General features: G+C 52.6%; 1 protein-coding gene across 3 annotated transcripts in view; it reads right to left on the bottom strand.

Moving 5' to 3' along the window:
* LOC147031075 (uncharacterized) overlaps nucleotides 1-17,576 on the bottom strand; it is a 115,217-nt gene that overhangs the window by 46,671 nt on the left and 50,970 nt on the right. The window lies entirely within an intron of this gene.

Here is a 17,576-nt window from a genome sequence, read left to right as displayed (position 1 = left end):
CTGAACAACGTAATGATGAAGTAGCCAGAACGGTCAAGTTACATATTGGATATTTGGTTGATCTCCCTGCGGCTGAGTGCAAATACCATGTACGCTGTTATAACAGTTTCATGACAGTCCCTAAATATGCTGATTTGCCAACTGGTGTTGCAGAAGAAAGTGCCCTAAAGAACGTCATAGAGCGCATGAATTGTGACAGGTCAAAGATGTGGAATAGCGTTGAACTGCATTCCCTGTACTCTGATCTTGGTGGCAAACTAACAGACCGCATGAGTAAGGACATTATGTTAGTTCGGGTAGATGGATGTGCTACCATTGTTGGTTTCCGTGAGTCCATTGCTAACCATTTGAAAATGGTTAAAGTGGATGATGCAGATGAGAGGAGTATTGATTCTGTGGTAAGGCAGATCAAGAAGGAGGCATGCTCAGTCAAGTACAACAGTGCCAATTATGACCTCTCAGAATTTACACAAGCCAACACAATCAAGGCAACAAGCCCAACTTTACTGAGGTTGATTTCAGAATTGGTGTCTGGTGGTGAAATGACCAAGAAATCTCTAAGCCTGAGTCAGTCAATTCAAAGTCATGTTACAGGTACCAGAAATCAGACAACATCAGGACTGGCTGTCAAACTACTGCACCGCCATGGCAGTTCTGATCTTCTAAAGCTCCTTCATGAACATGGGCTCACAACGTCATATGATGAGGTCCTGAGATTCAGGAAATCTGCTGCTCATTTTCTCGGTGACAATGCTCAGCTTCTCCACCAATTCATGGGTTTGAGTCGAACTCTTGGCGTGATTTTTGCCTGGTTTGATAATCTTGATCTGCAAGTGTTCACGCCTAATGATCGGCACACTACTCATGTCCTCTCACATGAATTTCAGCAACCCCATCCTGCAGGCATTCTTCAGTATGGGCATGCTCACCCAGGGAAAAGCGACCTTATTATCCCACGACTGTCTAAGAAAGCTGCCCAGTCTAGGACAAGCAGCAGCTCATCAGGGAGCCTTCCTCTGCAGCACTACACTGGGCCATCCAAAGTGAACCCCCCGGCTGTGGATGCAACCTCTGGATTCTCCTACCAAGAAGTGTGTGCCCGGCAAGCTAGTTTAGCTGCTGCACAGGAAAAGGACATGAAGTGACTAAACACAGTCAGCACACAGGTGAACGCCATGGAATGGGGTGGGTTCAACAACCAAGAAGCATTCACCAGTCATGCAGAAAAAAGCCAGCAAGTACCTACATGTTCGGACCCCTAATTGATGCCAAAGCTTCTCATCCAGACAATGTAGTGACTTCACTGGAGTATCTTCAGAAGTCATTGACTGATGTGGGAATGACTTATGTCCACATCTCTGTGGATCTCCAACTCTACATGGTGGCTTGCCAAATCAAGTGGCATGACGTTGATCACTTTAAAAATGTGATTCTGAGGCCTGGGATAATGCGCACTGTGCAGTCCTTTTGTGGTTGCATTGGCAAACTCATGCGTGGGTCTGGTGTTGAGACTCTCTTCAGTTCAGCATTCGGGGGCCTGGCAGGAATCATGAGTGGCAAGTCCTGGGTTTGATCAATGAGAGCCTTCCAGATGATTTTGACTGCCCTTCTCAATTTCCTTCCTCACCACCGGCCCCAAGACATTCCAGGAGTTGTGCAGCTACAGCACCCAACTGGGAAGCACTGGGTTGATAACTTCATCAAGCCTACTCTGCTTGTTCATCAACTTCTGCATAGTGAGAGGGAGGCAGACTTCCTGCTGCAACAGCTAACACTTGAACGCATGCTTCCCTACTTCTTTGCTGCTGGTCAGCATCACTATGCCCGTTACATCATTCATCACCTTCTGGAGATGCGCTATCTGCTGCCACCAGATGCTAAGTCAGAGCTCATATCAGGTGCTTTTGTGTGTCGTCACCAGGAAGGCATTTGGAATGATGTGAGCTCTGATCAGTTCGGTGAACAAACTGCTATTAGAATTGGCAAGGGTGCCCTCAAGGGTATGACTCTTTCTCCAGAGATGGTAGCAGAGTGGATCGATTCCTTTCCTGTCAGTCACTGCCTACATCTCAGATACAATGGAGCAAATCAACCCTGACTCCTCAAACAAGGACAATGAAGACCAAGTGAGAGAAAAGGACACAAGAATCTGACCACGTCACAAGGAGGAGGGGAAGAAGAGGAGAGAACTCGATGCAGATGATAGGCGCCGGATTTTACTTGAATTGTCGAATGTGTCTCATCCTCTTGAGAATCACTCACCACATCTGTACAACATTGCCAATGGTCGAATTACTCCCCGAGAAGCTGAAGTGAATGTTGAGGATTCCGTGGTTATCGGTCAGAAAATGGTTGCAGAGTTCCATGCATCCCTTCCAGGTGAATTCCATGCAACCATCTCATGCCCCATCAAGACAATGGAGCACTTACAGAAAGGAGTGAAAATTGGGGACAAGACAATCTTTGAATTAGAAACCATCTTCCTCAGGCTGCTGACTATTGGACAGCAAAGACAAATGGAGCTCGGACCTATCTTCCAGTTTGAGCTCTGCGCAGTACCCCCCTCACTGATTGATGAATATGGGTGCTTAAGGAAAGGCAACAAAGCACCACTGGCACACAAACTCTGTGTTCAGGCACAACAGCCTCTGCAACCAGATGTTACCATTGTTGACGCGAGCCAACTTCTCCATCATATTGTCTGGCCTTTCAGGGGAACTATGTCAGTATTAGTTGAGTCCATCAAGACAAGTCTGTCTACCATTGCTGGTCAGATCTTGGTCTTTGACAAATATTATGATGTTTCTGCAAAGGACCATGAACGAGTGAGGCGTGCTGGCATTGGTTCCATCAACTATGACCTCACAATAAACACACCCCTGCCTCGTCAAGACGCCATCCTGAAAAACAAGCAGAACAAGTTGCAGCTGTCCAAGGTTTTGAGTACCTCTAACTTTGGTGAAGGAGTTACTGTGGAGAGCCATAGCCATGGTGCGTTCAACCATGATGAAGCAGACATTACAATGATCTCACACCTGTTCATGGCTGCTGAATGTAATGCAAGAGTGATGCGTTTCCTCTCTGATGACACTGATGTTTTTGTATTGATGGTTTACTGGGTTTACCAGCGCAACATCCAGGCCACAGTGCAGATGGAAAGGTGGGATGGAGCTATTTGGGATATCAACACCACCTGTGACCAGCTTGGCCCCAAGTGTCTGCAGCTTTTGGGAATGCACTACATCACTGGCTCAGATACCACGTCATACCCATACGGCAAGGGCAAAGTATCAGCCCTGAAGACACTGAGATCTAGCAACTTCCCTAGTTTGTACTCCGCACTTGGCGAGGTGAACGCAAGCCATGAACAGCTCATGGAAGCAGGGCGGACATTTTTCTGTGCCCTGTATGGTCAGCCAGAAGGTACCACGATGAGTGAGATGAGGTACTATATGTGCACAAGGAAGTCTGGCAAGCCCCTCAAGCTCATGGCATTACCTCCAACTGAGATCAATCTCTTCCTACATATTTTGCGTGCACATCCACAGACAGTACTTGCAAAATCAGCTGATCAGCAGGCCCCACCTGAACTTGACATTACAAAATATGGATGAGATATCAGAGATGGAATCCCAGTGCCAGCGACTTCTGCTACTCCACCAGCCCCTTTGGACCTCATGGATGTTGTGCGGTGTGGATGCAAAGCAGAGGGGGAAGGCCTGCAGTACTGCAAGTTGCAGTTGTCACCATGCAAAGATCTCCTGCACGCTATACTGCACTTGTGGTTGCAGTGACAAGTGCTTCAACCCACACAAGACTGTGGAGGACAGTGAAAGTGAAGTGGAAGAAGGGAGTGTCGAAGCAGAACTGGAAAGAGACGAGGATACGGAAGGGGACGATTACAATGAATGGGAACGAACAATACGTAAGTTGTCTACTGGGCTCTATGTCCTCTGTTCCTAAGATGTCCAATATGATGACATGACAATGTGTATGCTCTCTGATTATAAATATACTTTTGTGAACCATTCATGACTTCACTTTTGCATTGGTGTTGCATAATTTTCAGCAGAAAATAGTCATGGACATTTCATGTGAACCTCTATTTATTCCTGAACGTAAAAAAACCCAAAATTGAATTCCTCATGTCAAAATCATATGGAAAAGAGGTATTACACAGGATTATATGTTGACCGATTAAAAACTTAGCCCCATCGTCTGACCTGTAGCGGCCATCTTGAATTTATGCAAATTGCAGGAGTTCCCCAAGGTCGCCACCCCGGCAACCAACCTGAATTTTATTAATGGACCCATGTTAGTCCAAAACAATCATAAAACCATTCACTTTCCACATCAACAAGGTTGACAATGGAACACATAATAACGGCAAATGGACTGGAGCCCAAAAAGCGAACCGAGCCAAGCAGAACCAAAAAGCCTTCAAAAAGCCTCAACCCGAGCCAAGCAGAACCCAAAGGAGGACTGCAAGCCAAACTCGAGCCAAGCAGAGTGTCCCTTTTTTATTCCTATCGGCCCCCTCCCCCGCTCCCGGCGTGACTCATGTCCCCGTGCTCCATCCCCCGCTCAACCACAGGTGGGAGGGACTTGTTTACGTCCCGTGATTCAGGATGGGAGGGCTCTTCTTCCTCTTTGCAGAAGAGGGGGAGGGCGTCTTCCTTTGTGTTGTGATCGCTCTCAAACTATTAAATTAAATCACAGCGCATTCAATCGATTTCTGCCCATTAAAGAATGGAAGGCGAGCTATCTAGGGAACATGCACTTATCGACATAACTGAGCTAAAGGAACCTGGATGTTGAGTGCAATCAAATTCCAAATTCGTAACAATATGTATACGAGGTGTGTTCAAAAAGTATCCAACCTTAATTTTTCGTGCGTAAACAAATGAAGCTCGGGAGGCGTGGTTTGGTGCACGTATGTGGCGATCCTAATCCGTATGCGTGAATATTTTCCCGCCTGCAGAAGCTGTCAGTCGCCGACAGACCGCCGATGAGTGAGGAAGTGCAAGTGAGCGCCGTCGGATTTTCGTTTTTGACAAAATGACGGATCTCTGTGGTCTCATCGTCGGTGATCACTGTGTTGAAGAAGTTGGGATCGCTGTTCACAGTCTCCAGCATGTCCTGTACGATCTCCAAACGGAGTTGCTTCTGCTCGATCGTTAGCAGCTTTGGCACGAACTTCGCTGAGATTCTCCTTAAGCCCAAATCTTCAGTCACAATGGAATGAACGGATCCAATGCTGACGTCCGCCTCGTCTGCAAGTTCCCTGATTGTGATTCGACGATTCTGCATCAGCAGGGTCCTCACTTGGTCAATGACTATCTCATTTCGGGATGTTGAGGGCCTACCAGAACGTGCTTCACTTTCCACTGATGTGCGACCATCTTTGAAGCGGTTGTACCACTCTTTTATCTGTGTGGTGCCCATTGCTTCGTTCCTGAAGGCCTGTTGAATCTTGCGGATTGTTTCCACTTGGGAATTGCCAAGCTTTACACAAAATTTGATGCCATAGCGTTGTTCAAGTTTTTCCGTCATTTTGTCAAAAACGAAAATCCAGCGGCGCTCACTTACACTTCCTCACTCATCGGCGGTCTTTCGGCGACTGACAGCTTCTACAGGCGGGAAAATATTCATGCAGACTGATGAGGATCGCCTACATAAGTGCACCAAACCACGCCTCCCAAGCTTAATTTGTTTACGCACAAAAAAATTAAGGTTGGATACTTTTTGAACACACCTCGTATGAATATATGTATATATATATATGTATGTAAAAAAAAAGTAAAAAAAACAAAAAAAAGTGTATATATATGTATGTATGTATGTATGTATGTATGTATATATGTATGTATATATATATATATATATATATATATATATATATATATATATATATATATATATATATATATATGTATTGTTGTGGTTACCAAATTCGCAAACCACCATTCAGGTCCCTTAGGTGAGGTATCTCAGTAAGTACATGTGTAGTTAGGCCCAAACCCGTTGTCTAGTGGGAATACATGTCATTTATGCGTGCTGCGACTCTTCAGGATAGCCGTTTTTCTTTTGCTATCTTTATTTTGGACCAACCGCCATGATTACCACCACCAGTCACAACATCAACCACCAACCACAACGCCGCTTCGCCACAACCGCCACGACCTTCACGTCACACCTCGCAGCCGTCGCATCGCCACCGTTCTTGCGCCGCCTGTGGGTACCGGTGTTGGACTCGTGCAGGGCGCGCGCCGAACAGCGTGTACAAAATCACGGATTTTGTGCTTCAAAAACGGATCAAAAACGACACACGCCCACTTTTTGCCGTCCAATCGGTGAGCGAGGGGCGATTTGGCCCCGCCTCCAGGGCGATCGATATATGCAAATTTATGGATCAAAAAGCATTCACGCCCACTTTGTCTCCGGCCAATGGGGAGCGAGGTGAAAGGTCGAAGGGAGGGGGTCAAAGATGAGAGGGCGAAGCTACGGGGCTGATAAAAGGACCGTGTTCGTCAGTCCAGTAGAGTCCAGAGGCGGAGAGTAGGAGAGTAGGAGAGTCGGAAACAGAGAGTCAAGACTTCGTGGGCGGTGGAGTTGGTCGTCGTGTGCGTTGGAGTCGGAACGGAGGGGACGGAGCTGTGGAAAGGCGGCGACACCAGACGAGGGGGTGCTCGCGTCGGGAGCTGCACCCCAGGGAGGCCGACAGCGCGACCTGGCCGAGGTGGAGACGCTCGTTGCGGGGCAATAAAAATCCTCTATACCCCGAGCATCAGCAACCCCCTCCTGTTTCCCCCCGCGCTGAGATAGTGCGACCAAGGGGGCCCCTTTCCCACCCCCTACCAGACACTGTCCGCGAGGCCCGCGGAGTTGAGGCGCCATCGCCGCTCCGCGTCTCATCACCAGACGGGTAGGCGCGACCCGGTCTCGGCCTCAGGCCCTCCTCATCCTTGAGGGTATTTCTTTTCCTTGGTTTTGGGTATGTGTTGTCGGCGCCGTCTGTGAAGTAGAATTGTATAAGTGTTGCCGTGTGCTCGGTAGTCGGTATTAGCTCTGCATTGTGTCTTCGCTTTTGCATTTGCTTTTTGTGTAAATTGAATTGTGTTTTTCTTTTCTGTGTGCTTTTGGTGGAATTGAATATGTGTGCTTCCCGTGGGCCGCGAATAAATGTGCTTTGTGTTGAACTGTTTCCCGCTTCGCTTCGTCATTTCTCCCATTGAATCCTCATCTTGCTTCACGTAAAGGGTTGGTAGTGGGCTGAATACGCCCGATAATTAATCGAACCGTCGAGGTCGACGATAACACCGCTCGGTTATTCTGATAGTACGGAACGGGTCGCTTAAGTGGCCCGTGTCCGAAGTCGACCTGCGGCGAGGTGCGATCGCCCGGTCTACCCTCCGCATGGGTACTTAGGTAGGTCGAATTTGGCGAGCAACCCTATCCCACGCGGGGGCTGATTGGCTCGATCGCGGTGAGACCGAAAGGTCCACCCGTGACTGGTTCCCGGCGTTAGTCCGAGAGGGTCACGACTGGATTGTCCGTCCGGTGGGCGACGTGCCGCGATTCGAGTTACGTGGCCGTCAGCACGCCGGCGGGCGCGAATCCGCAACACTGGTGTCAGGTCGTGCGATACAAATTCATCGCCCTCCTCGCGGCACTGGTATCGGAGAACAGGAAAACGGGCTATCCTGTCTCCGGCTAAATTCATGGGAATCGGTCCAGGGGTGAGAGAAGCGACCCCCGATTCCCTCCAAATTACGAGCGAGCAAATTAACCCTTTAAGAGAAGCAAGATGGCGTCTCAAGGCGAGCGGGAGCCGGGGGTATTAGAAATGGATGTAGAATGTGTGGAATCCATGGTCCAGGATGGAATCCCCGAGCAGGAAATGTTGATTGTGCAGGAACACGGACTCGCCCAACTGAACCCAGAGCCCGAAATGGGTGCGGCAGCGGCCGCAGTGTATGACACCTCCCCCCCCCTCTCCACCAAAACCCTTCCCCAACCCTTGCCGAAACGGCTCAGCTGAGTGCATCCGACATGGCCCAGCTATGCGCCATGCTGGCGGCAATGAACGAAAAGATGAATGCGAAAATGATCGAAAAAATGGATGCGAATATGAAAAACGAAATGAAAGGCATGAACGAAAAGATGGATACAAACACAAATGAAATAAAAGGCATGAACGAAAAGATGGATGCGAATACACAAAAATTGGATGCGAATACACAACAAATGAACGGAATGGAAACAAACATGAAGGAGGAAATGAAAGAGCTACGGGGTGAGACGCAGAACATGGGAATGAGCCTAAAAGGAAGCTTGGAAGAACTAAAAAACGAAATGAAAAAGGAAGTCGACACGATACGAGCGGAGGTGACCGGGTTAAAAGAGAAAGTAAAAGGAGTGGGAGTCGCAATGGAAGAAAGTATACAAGAGAGGGTAAACGAAATAAAGACGGTGGTGGGAAAAATAGACAAAGTAGGAAAAGGATTGGGAGAAGTAAAACAGGGACAAGACCAAATAAAGGAGGAAATAGGGAGGAACACGACGGCGATAGAGGAATTAAAAAGAGAACAAGGGAAAATAAAGGAGGGATTGGGAGCCGTGAAGGAGGACTGTGAGAAAAGACATCGGGAAATGACAGACAAAGTTGAAAACCTGCGAAAGGAGGTAAAAGCGGAGACACAGAAAGGATTAAAGAAGGTGGCGGAGGAATGTAGAAAGAGACATGAGGAGGTAATTAATGAAATGGAGCGGAAAGCCGGAGAAAAGACAGAGGAACTGGGGGAGCAGATAGGAAAAAACCGGGGCGAGACAGAAGAGCAGTTTAGGACAACGAGGGAGGAAATATCCAAGACAAATAAGATGGTGACACAGGTACAAGGGGAGGTGGAGCAAATAAGAGAAAAAGTCGGGGAACTGTCGTTAGGAACGATAGGGGAGGAAATAAATGGGGTAATAAAGGGGAAAATGGAGGAAATGGAGAAGAGACTGACGGATAGGGTGGAGGCCCGGTGTGAGAAGCAGGGTGGCCTCCTTCGGGAACAGGGGGAGAGGATATACTCCCTCGAGGCGGATCGTGCCCAGGTGGGGCCGGTGTCACAAGGAGGAGGAGGAGGCTTGCCCGATGCGGGGGTGAGCATGCCAAGCTTGGGGAGGGTAGAGACCGCGGGGTCTTTTGGCCAGAATTTGGGGGTACCCAGAATGACTGTTCCAGGGGGTGTGCAGAGTGTGAGTCCAATGGCTTGGGAGAGTAAGCGGGACGACGCGGGGCACGGACAGACGCAGACAAGGGTGGTGGAGCCCCCGGGCAAATGGCTCGGACCCTGCGGGAGTGAGGCACCGTTGGGACTGGGGAGGTACACTCCTCCCGGAGTCCCTAGGGAACGGGAGGAGACCTCGAAAGAACCGAGGGTGCCGCTACCCCCGTACGATGGCAAGACGGACTTGAGGGCATATATGGCCCAGTTCCAGTGTGTTGCCAGAGGCAATGGCTGGAACGAGGTGCAGGGTGTGGCACAACTCACAGCGGCCCTGCGTGGCGTGGCTTTGGAAGTCCTGACCACGGTACCCAGTGAGGGGGCGACCCTGGAGGATCTCCATTCGGCCCTAAAAACCGATTTGGCATGGACCAGCAGAGCGAGCTTGTTAAAGCTCAGCTCAACGGACGCAAACGACGTCCCCAGGAATCACTGGGAGAATTGGCACATGACATTCGCCGCTTGGTGGGGATCGCGCACACCAACATGCCGCCGGAGTACCGGGAGGAGATTGCCCTGGACCATTTCCTTCGAGCAATAGGGGGCACCGATGTCGGAGCATTGCTCACCGTATGGCGCCCGGACAACCTCCAGAAGGCAGCTGATACTGCTGCCTGCTGGGAGGCAGCCAGAACGCCATTGGGAGGGGCTGGGCGCCATGCGGTGGCAGTCCGACAGGTGGACCCCGTGCACGACAGTGCGCTGGGAGCCGGGGCAACCCTGGGCGACCAAGCGCGAGTGGAAAGGATGGTGCAGGGCATGTTCGACCGCCGGTTCGGGAGACCTGTGGAGAGGCGGTCGGGCCCGGGAAGGGCGGGAGATGAGCCATCGGGGGGTACCCCAATTCGGAATGGAGGGGGGTATAATTCGGCGTACTGGAGGCAAACACCTTACCAGAAGAGGTGTTATAATTGTGGCGCAGGGGACCACCTGCAGCGGAGGTGCAACGCCCCGCGCAGGGAAAGGCCCCCGCGAAGAGAAGAGCCACGGCCCCTAGACCACCAACTCCGCCCCGGGTCAATAGGGATAGCCAGGCCCAACCATCCCCCCACCAGTCCCCGGGAAACTAAGAAGTGCCGAACATGTAGGGCCGTGTTCGGCAGACTCAGACGGAGAAGAGCCCTCAGAACTGCGACAGGTCATCAGTTGTGGCCAAATTGGCAAAGGTAGCTTAACAATTCGGTGCAAGATTGCCGGCGTAGGGGTAGACGCCGTGGTGGACACAGGAGCAAGCGCCACGATCATCAGCCCTGTGGTCCTTGATTCGAGTGTAGACGGTTGGGATGAGATCCACCGTCTGCAAAACCATAGTTTGCAGCTAGCTACCGGGGCAACGGCCCCTATCATAGGACGTGGTTTCGTGTCGTTTAAATTGGGCACTGTGAAAACCAAGATAGAGGTTTGGGTGGCAGAGGTGTACGACCCATGTCTAATAGGGTTGGATGTGCTGACGGCCGGTGGTTGTAAGATCGACTTGGGCCGGGGGGTCATGCAGTTGGGTGGTGAGGAGTTGCCGTTAGGAGGCGTGAGCACGGATGAGAGGGTGGAGCTGGAGGCTCCTGACTCCGTGGTCATTCCCCCGGGTGCCGAGGCGGTGGTCCCGGCCCGGTGGCGAGCACCCCCAACGTGGCAGGGCCCCTGCGGCCTAGCGGAACTACCGGCAGGGCCGTTAACCCCGGGCTTAGTCGTGGGCCGCACCCTGGTAAGTACCGACGGGCCAGTAGTGCCCGTACGGGTGATAAATGTTAGCACGGAACCACGCACTATCAGGAAGGGCACGAAGGTGGCAGATTGCATCCCAGTAAAAGAGGTCGCAGAGCTGAGGGACGATAACGTCGAGCCGGACCGGCCCCAGAAGGAGTCTCCAGACTCGATTAGGAATTGGCCCGGTCCCATTTGTGAGATGGTAAATCGGAGTAGTGTAGATTTGGAGGAGGCCCAGCGGGAGGCCTTATACAAGCTGGTCGACCGACACATCGGGATCTTCTCCTTGTCACCCGAGGATATTGGACGTACGGGCCTGGTGCAACATCAGATCCACACCAATGGGGCCCGGCCTGTCCGTCAGCCTGCTCGAAGGCTCCCATGGAGCAAAAGAGAGGAGGCTGATGAACAGGTTGAAAAGATGCTCAATGCAGGTGTCATCGAGCCCTCGGGAAGTCCTTGGATGTCACCAGTTGTGCTGGTTAAAAAGAAGGATGGGACCACGCGTTTCTGTGTGGACTATCGCCAGCTGAACAACGTGACACTCAAAGACTCCTATCCCCTGCCTAGAATTGACGATACCCTCGACGCCGTTGCAAGCTCTAAATGGTTCTCAACTTTGGACCTCAAGAGTGGGTATTGGCAGGTGGAGATGGATAAGACGGGGAAGGAGAAAACGGCATTTTCCACAGGGAAGGGACTGTATCAGTTCACTGTGATGCCGTTCGGTTTGTGTAACGCCCCCGCCACCTTTGAGAGACTGATGGAGCGTGTACTAGGCAGCATGCCGTGGCAGTCATGCCTGGTGTATCTGGATGACGTCCTGGTACACGCTAAAACATTCACCCAGGAGATAGCCAATTTGGACCAGGTGTTTGGGCACCTCAGGCAGGCAGGGCTGAAATTGAGCCCAGAGAAATGCACTTTGTTCGCGACAGAGGTGGCCTATCTCGGACACGTGATAGGCCGCGAGGGGGTGAAGACCGACCCCGGAAAAATTACAGCAGTAGAGGAGTGGCCCGTACCTACAACTGTCAAACAGGTACGGGGCTTTTTGGGACTTTGCTCCTACTACCGGCGTTTCGTGGCAAACTTTGCGGAGACAGCCAGGCCCCTTCACCGGTTGACGAAGAAGGGGGTGAGATTTAATTGGACGGAGGAGTGCCAGGAGGCCTTCCTCAAATTAAAGGGGTGTTTGACATCCGCACCTGTTTTAGCGTACCCCACCGATGACGGGATGTATACCCTGGACACGGATGCAAGCCAGGAAGGATTGGGAGCAGTCTTGTCTCAGACACAGGGGGGCGTGGAAAGAGTGATCGCGTATTACAGTCGGGCCATGAGTGGGCCCGAACGAAATTATTGCGTAACTCGTAAGGAACTATTGGCTATGCTGTCTGCCGTGAGCCATTTCCACCCGTACTTGTACGGGAGGAAATTTTTGGTTCGAACTGACCATTCCTCCTTGCAATGGCTCTTACGGTTCAAGGAACCGGAGGGCCAAATTGCAAGGTGGTTGGAAAAATTGCAGCAGTACGATTTCAGTGTGGTCCATAGAGCCGGTAAGGCTCATGGGAATGCCGATGCGCTCTCTCGACGCCCCTGTCTGAGGGAAAACTGCAAATATTGTACGAGACATGAGGAGAGGGACCAATTGGCAGACGCCTCCCCGAAACTCCCAGTCCGTGCGGCCCAGGTGGTAGGCCCAACTTTGCCACTAACCGCGGGAGAGGAATTTGGTGGATTGGCATGGAGCACGGCCCAGCGGGAAGACCCCGTGCTAGGGCCAGTGTACAAATGGGTCCAGGAAAACAGGAGGCCCAGTGGGGAGGAAATCGCCCCATTCGGGGCGCGAACAAAGGCATACTGGGCTCAGTGGAGGACCCTAGAAATGAGGGACAACATCTTGTATCGCAAGTGGGTGGAGATTCCTTCTGAACAAACTTCTTGGCTGGTGATAGTCCCTGATGGGTTTAAGACCCAAATTTTGAAACAGGTGCACGGTACCCGCGCCGGCGGCCATTTGGGCAGGACCAAAACAAAATCTCGGGCCCGCCGGCGGTTCTATTGGGTTAACATGGGGCGCGATGTACAGGACTGGTGTCGAGCATGCGACGCCTGTACTGCAAAAAAGGGACCGCCACAGAGGATGAGGGCCCCACTCCAACTACATCAGGTTGGGGCTCCCCTGGAGCGAGTGGCCATGGACATTTTGGGACCACTGCCCCCCACTCGCCAGGGTAATAAGTACGTCCTCGTAATTATGGACTATTTCACCAAATGGCCAGAAGCCTTTGCCCTTCCCAGCCAGGAAGCAGGGGTTGTGGCCAAGGCCTTCGTAGAAGGATTTACAGCCGGTACGGGATTCCGCAGGAGTTGCACACGGACCAGGGACGAAATTTTGAGAGTGAATTACTAAAAGAGGTGTGCAGGCTCCTGGAAATTCGAAAAACACGGACAACGCCCCTGAGACCACAGTCTGATGGCATGGTGGAGAGGTTCAACAGGACCCTGGTCCAACAGTTGGCCCTCTTCACCGCCACTAACCAGGAGGACTGGGACGAACACCTTCCGTACCTCCTGATGGCCTATCGCGCGTCCCAGCACGGGTCTACCGCATGTAGTCCGGCGCTGTTGATGTATGGACGGGAGCTGAGAAGCCCCGTCGATTTATTGTGCGGTCCGACGCCTGAGCGGCTTGATAGGCCCCCGGGGGAGGGCTATGCCCGTCGGTTGGAGGAGGGCTTGGAGAAGGTCCACGCCTTCGCACGACACCAGCTCCAACAGGCGGGCATAAAGATGAAGCGCAGGTACGACCACCGGAGCCAGGTGAGCAAATACCCACCGGGGGCAAAGATTTGGTTCTTTAACCCCCGGCGAAGGAAGGGCAGATGCCCGAAGCTCACCTCACCTTGGCAGGGCCCGGGGGTCGTCCTGGCGAAAGTCAGTGACGTGGTCCTAAAAATTAAAATGGGACCACGAGCCCTCCCTCGGATCGTCCACGCGGACCGCCTGAGGCCTTACAAGGGCGACCTTACGCCCTCATGGATATGTCTTGCCGGAGGAGTCGGTGCTGGAACAGCCGCTCCCGCAGAGGCGCAGGGCTCTCAGAGTCTTGCGACGAGTTCACGAGCCCAGTAGGAAGGGAGGAAATTCCCCCCCTTGGGAAATTGATTTTTGGGACATTCGAGGACAGTGACAGACTTGTGAATGTGTAGTGGGGACGTAGCTTAGCTACGTAGTGTTAAAAGGAACGTGCTGTAGTTTAAGGGACGACGTGGGAGCACGAGTTAGTTAGGGGATGTAGTTAGAAGGATGGCAGAGTTCAGCGGTGAGTGTGTTGAAGAGTTGGTGAGTGAAGTGGAAGCATGTGCTTGATGAGTGAGTGAGGCCAGCGGGTCTGTGTGAGTGGAGCAAGTCTGGAATGCATGGTGCGATGAGTGATTGGGGGGGAGGAGTGACTCCCGCCCAAGGGACCCCGGGGTCAGTGTAGAGTGAGTTAGCTGGGTTAGTCAAATTGAAAAATGGAGGTCGTTTTACTGTTGGTGGGAATGTAGGCTCGAAACCCATTTGGAGGGGTGCAGGAGCCCTGTTGACGGGCTTGGGAGCGTGGCTGCGAAAGGTGAGTATCGCTGAGTGGGTACCCCGGGCACCAGGCTAGTCGGCCGCGGTAGGCCATGGGCCCATGGGGGGCCGGGATAGAGTAGTGGGCACGGGTGCGCCTGCTTGGTGCGGGGGCCCGGGGCGCCATTAGCCGCGTGGGCAGTGTTGTGGGCACGGGTGACCCTCGGAAAGGGGCCCGGGAGGCCGGCCTGCCACGTGTGCGTTTCAGGGGAGGTGCCATGGGGGGCACTCCCCGGTGTTAGGGAGCTGGTAGGCTCGGAGGCAGTGTAGTGCCCGGGGGTGCCATAGCGGGAGATTCGGCAGAGGGTCGTGCCTGCCAAAGGGAGCCACGTGTCCTAGCCAGGAGACCGTGTGAGGGCACGGAGCGAAAATTGGGGGGCGAGGCCCGAAATTGTGAGGACACCAACACAGGCGACGGGAATCTGGGTTGTTAGAACCAATAGTTTAAGCGAGAGGCGCTTGTTGAAAGCCCCGGGGTAGTTTAACTGTTAAATGGTTAGGGTAGATTAGGAGATGTACCCCTCCGCACCATCCATCCCCTCGCTCTCGTTGTGGGCCGCTGGACCCACTTTGGGTTAGATCGCTGAAGTCTGGGGAGGCCATTCTGAGGCTTCGTTGGGCCTCGACACAGGACGTTCGCTCTCCCCTATTCCCCTCCGGGAAGGGAACATAGGGGTTGGGAGTAGGCTAGGTGACAGGATAGGTTAGCCGAACAAGGACGATAAAGGGGGTTAGGGGACGATTTATAGTGGGGAAGTAAAAATAAAAACAACAAAAAATAAGTTGGGGCTAAATTGGGGTTTGACAAATTAAGGGAGTGGGTATGTACAGTGACAGGCAAAGGCGATAGGTTGGGAGGGAGACAGGTAGGTAGGTCCGAGCCCGCCTTCCAAGTGGCCAGCACCACCGCACTCCCTCCACCAACTTCCACTGACAGCAAGGCAGAGGCCGGCCAACTTCATCGGCAGCTGTTGTTGTGCTGCAAGGCCTGTGCCGGCCCACTTCATCTGCCAGCTGGCTGTTTTTCTTCAAGGCCTGTGCCGGCCAGTTCATCTGACGGCTGTGTTTGCCTGCGGCGGCCTTCTTCTGCGGGCTGTGTTTGCCTGCTGCCTTTGCCATGCCATGCCCACTGCCCCTGTTCACCAGCCCCCGTTCAATTTTTGCTTTGCCCCCCCCTGTTCATTTCCATGTGCGCCAGGATCCGCAAGGCAACAGTTTGCAAGCTGCGAGAACTGCCCTGTTGGCAGCTACAACACGGGCCTGCAGTGGCGGCCCGTGCACCGTGTTTGTGTTCATCCATCCATTCGTTGTGCTCATTGCGTGTGCCACTTGAGCTGGCACGGAGACTGCGTTGTGCAGCCCATGCACCGTTGTGGTTCACTGCGTTCAGTTCAAAAGGGAAGGCCTTGGACTGCGTGTGAGCAGCCAGCCACGTTCCCTGTCACCTGCATTGTTTGAGCCAGAGACTGCATGCGGGCAGCCTGGCTCCCTGCGAACTGCTTTCTTTTTGCAGAGTTCAATGATCCTGGGCCATGGTTTAGTGTAAAATTTGTAAGTTAAGGTTAAGATGTACTGTAAATATGAGTGCGCCCCGGCATGTCTGTCTAGCGCCGGCAATTTTATTTAAGTCGTCCGTGTGAGTGAGTTTGTTTAGGTAGTTACGCAGCCCTCAGGTTATTTATTTTGGGGACACGAATACCATGAATGTCGCACTCAGGGATCCGTAGGTAAAATGTACTAGGGGAAAACTACACATGATGGCACACGAAAATTTGACGACTCGGGACGAGTCTGTAAAAAGGGGAGGGGGTAGTGTTGTGGTTACCAAATTCGCAAACCACCATTCAGGTCCCTTAGGTGAGGTATCTCGGTAAGTACATGTGTAGTTAGGCCCAAACCCGTTGTCTAGTGGGAATACATGTCATTTATGCGTGCTGCGACTCTTCAGGATAGACGTTTTTCTTTTGCTATCTTTATTTTGGACCAACCGCCATGATTACCACCACCAGTCACAACATCAACCACCAACCACAACGCCGCTTCACCACAACCGCCACGACCTTCACGTCACACCTCGCAGCCGTCGCATCGCCACCGTTCTTGCGCCGCCTGTGGGTACCGGTGTTGGACTCGTGCAGGGCGCGCGCCGAACAGCGTGTACAAAATCACGGATTTTGTGCTTCAAAAACGGATCAAAAACGACACACGCCCACTTTTTGCCGTCCAATCGGTGAGCGAGGGGCGATTTGGCCCTGCCTCCAGAGCGATCGATATATGCAAATTTATGGATCAAAAAGCATTCACGCCCACTTTGTCTCGGGCCAATGGGGAGCGAGGTGAAAGGTCGAAGGGAGGGGGTCAAAGATGAGAGGGCGAAGCTACGGGGCTGATAAAAGGACCGTGTTCGTCAGTCCAGTAGAGTCCAGAGGCGGAGAGTAGGAGAGTAGGAGAGTCGGAAACAGAGAGTCAAGACTTCGCGGGCGGTGGAGTTGGTCGTCGTGTGCGTTGGAGTCGGAACGGAGGGTACGGAGGGTACGGAGCTGTGGAAAGGCGGCGACACCAGACGAGGGGGTACTCGCGTCGGGAGCTGCACCCCAGGGAGGCCGACAGCGCGACCTGGCCGAGGTGGAGACGCTCGTTGCGGGGCAATACAAATCCTCTATACCCCGAGCATCAGCAACCCCCTCCTGTTTCCCCCCGCGCTGAGATAGTGCGACCAAGGGGGCCCCTTTCCCACCCCCTACCAGACACTGTCCGCGAGGCCCGCGGAGTTGAGGCGCCATCGCCGCTCCGCGTCTCATCACCAGACGGGTAGGCGCGACCCGGTCTCGGCCTCAGGCCCGCCTCATCCTTGAGGGTATTTCTTTTCCTTGGTTTTGGGTATGTGTTGTCGGCGCCGTCTGTGAAGTAGAATTGTATAAGTGTTGCCGTGTGCTCGGTAGTCGGTATTAGCTCTGCATTGTGTCTTCGCTT

This window comes from Eptatretus burgeri, chromosome 3 (assembly GCF_056783735.1).
Source record: "Eptatretus burgeri isolate ZD-2024b chromosome 3, Ebu_testis_v1, whole genome shotgun sequence".
Taxonomy (NCBI): Eukaryota; Metazoa; Chordata; class Myxini; order Myxiniformes; family Myxinidae; genus Eptatretus; species Eptatretus burgeri.
Note: the sequence above shows the minus strand (reverse complement) of the source record. Positions and strands in the feature narration are given on the sequence as shown.